General features: G+C 35.9%; 1 long non-coding RNA gene across 1 annotated transcript; it reads left to right on the top strand.

Annotated features, from left to right (window-relative positions):
• Positions 1–1,138: 1,138 nt before the first annotated feature.
• On the top strand, positions 1,139–1,923 carry LOC105520225. Its single transcript, XR_001003089.1, has 2 exons — positions 1,139–1,262; positions 1,610–1,923. It is a non-coding gene; the product is annotated as an uncharacterized LOC105520225 (long non-coding RNA).
• Positions 1,924–2,498: the final 575 nt, after the last annotated feature.

Raw genomic sequence — 2,498 nt, 5'->3', positions numbered from 1 at the left:
ATTCTACGGTGGGTTGTACATTAGAAGAATGATAAACAGTGTACTATGAGACCACAAAGAAGGAAGAAATTAATACTAACAAGGATATCTTGTAAAGACTTCAGGAAGTAAGGGGAAAATCATCTGAACTATAAAGATAGGTTAAGTTTATTGAGCAGAGATGTAGAGAGGGAGGGTGAGTAGGCACTAGCCAGGAAGAGGGTACACCACAGGGACAGAGGCATAATCATACACAAGGAGTAGAGAGACTAGTAAGAAGTTCAGGATGACTGGAGGGTTTCGTAAGTATATTGTACATACGAAATGTACATGTGGGATAGGTGGCTGAATAGTTAGATTGCTGAGAATGTTGCATGCGAAAATAAGGAATACTCATAAAATTAGTCCACAGTGGGTAGCCACTAAAATTGTTGGTCCATTTTGAAGTGATGTAACAGAGCCTCACATTTGCATAAATAAGAGGTTTATGAATATAGTATTATTGTCACAAAAATGAATGACTAGTCCAATAACTCAAAAACAGTAAATGACAAAGCTGGTAGTAGAACCTAAATCTTGCCAGTACATCAGTTCAAGTCTAGCCCAGTTACATATAAATTGGAAAAGTTTTCTTCAATATCAGGCATATTATTTCGGTTTGTATTTTTATCTTCCAAAGAAGGTTAAAAAAATATTGCCTGGAATAAATGTCAAAAAATCATTTTTATATGTATTGCTCCAGAGATATTCGATGAAGTATTTATTTCAAGTTTTTGCACATAATACTATAATAGAAATATTGAATAATACTGACAAGTATGTTATGACAAATAATAAAATCCATTTTAACTATTTTTAACAGATTCTCAATTATATAGAAAGAAAGGTCATGGAACTCAGTATCCAAACTAAATTACTGAAATTTTCTTTAAACGCACAGTGTGTATTTAGAACACGTTTTCTGTAAACACTGTACTCTAGATCATTATCTTTCTATACTAAGAAGGTAAGTCCTGTCACAAATATTATACATTTTATGCATAAAAATATCTAAATATATGTTTTAGTTTTACATTTTATGTGGAAGTCGAAAATGTCCTAAAGAAAGGCATCTTTTAACATTTCTTAAGCATTTACATTTTTCTAGAAAGTCTACGTTACACTTCGGTTAAAAAGAAGAATGAGAACCCCTCAAGCCAGAGTTTATGACTTTTTATGTCACACTGAAAAGTCAAGTGAACTACAGATGTGAACCATGGAGATTTGTGCCCTACTACGAAACGGTTAGTATTATGAAAACTGCCATTATCCTTTATGATGCTATTTGACCTCTACATAGGTACTTTCATTATCTGACAATAATATTCAATTTGCAAAACTAGCCCCAGTCATTTAAAGCGCTCAGCATGCAGGAAAGCATTAGGCATTTTGTATTGGTTTTTATAGAGGGCCTTGTAGTGACCAGACCGGTACCTTCCATTTTTCTCTTTTAACAGTTGGGTTGCTGATCTCACAAATCATATTTCGGTTGGAAATGAAAGGTGCACCGCTGACAGCATTTTGTTAGAAATAATGACACACTTTACTACCTGTAAGTGCTGACTGAGTGCTTCTGCCTTTTCTTCCCAAGGTGACTGTAACACAGATTGATGAAAGATTCTGCAGGACGACAAAGGTTAAAGATGCAGACCCGGAGCTAGAAGCCAGCGCTGACACTGATGGAGTGGACCGCGATGAGAATGCCCACATTATGGTCCTATCCTCTGATAACCGATGTAATATGAAAACTGACTACAGAAGAAAGGAACAAATTAAATCCATTAATCAAGCATATCTCTGCTAAACAGTTGCTCGAAACTGATGAACAAATGAAAAATTTACTGTTTGTTTTCATGCTTGCAAGGATTGGGGAAGAAAATTAATTATAAGGTACTGGCCACACTATTAGTTAAGTTTTTCTTGAGGAAACTATTGCCTTGTCAAAGGACGAATGAACCTCATTACGGAGATGAGTTTCAGCTGGTAGTTTTGCATTAGTACAAACTAATAATACACACTTCAACAGATACCCTGAGTGAAATTATGAAAATTGAAATCCATTTGTTACTTCTTAATTTACTGTTAGAAAATGACCACTCTATTACTTATCATGAAAGCAGAAGGAAATCAAACATTGCTCACCTTTCACCTAAGTGCCTGAAAGAAAACGGTTCCAGTGTGGGCTTTGTGAGTGCTGCGATGATGAACTTATGCATCCAGGGATTATAACTTGGCCACAGCATTTTACTCTTACGTTGAAGCATGTCACGCAGAACTCCATGCCAAACGCAACTTTTGATTAGCTCCTTTGAAATCCTTTTCTTTTCAAAGTGTTTTAAATGACCTGGACAAATAGCAAACTGACATCTGATATTCTGAAATTCCCCTTAAATCTATACAGTGCAAGAACGGAGAAGAGAAAACGCTGCTTTGCTATCAATCCTGTATGGCCAGTGCACTGAGGCTCCTTAGCTGGCCAC

This window comes from Colobus angolensis, unplaced genomic scaffold (assembly GCF_000951035.1).
Source record: "Colobus angolensis palliatus isolate OR3802 unplaced genomic scaffold, Cang.pa_1.0 Scaffold373, whole genome shotgun sequence".
Classification (NCBI taxonomy): Eukaryota; Metazoa; Chordata; class Mammalia; order Primates; family Cercopithecidae; genus Colobus; species Colobus angolensis.
This window is presented reverse-complemented; position numbering and strand designations above follow the sequence as displayed.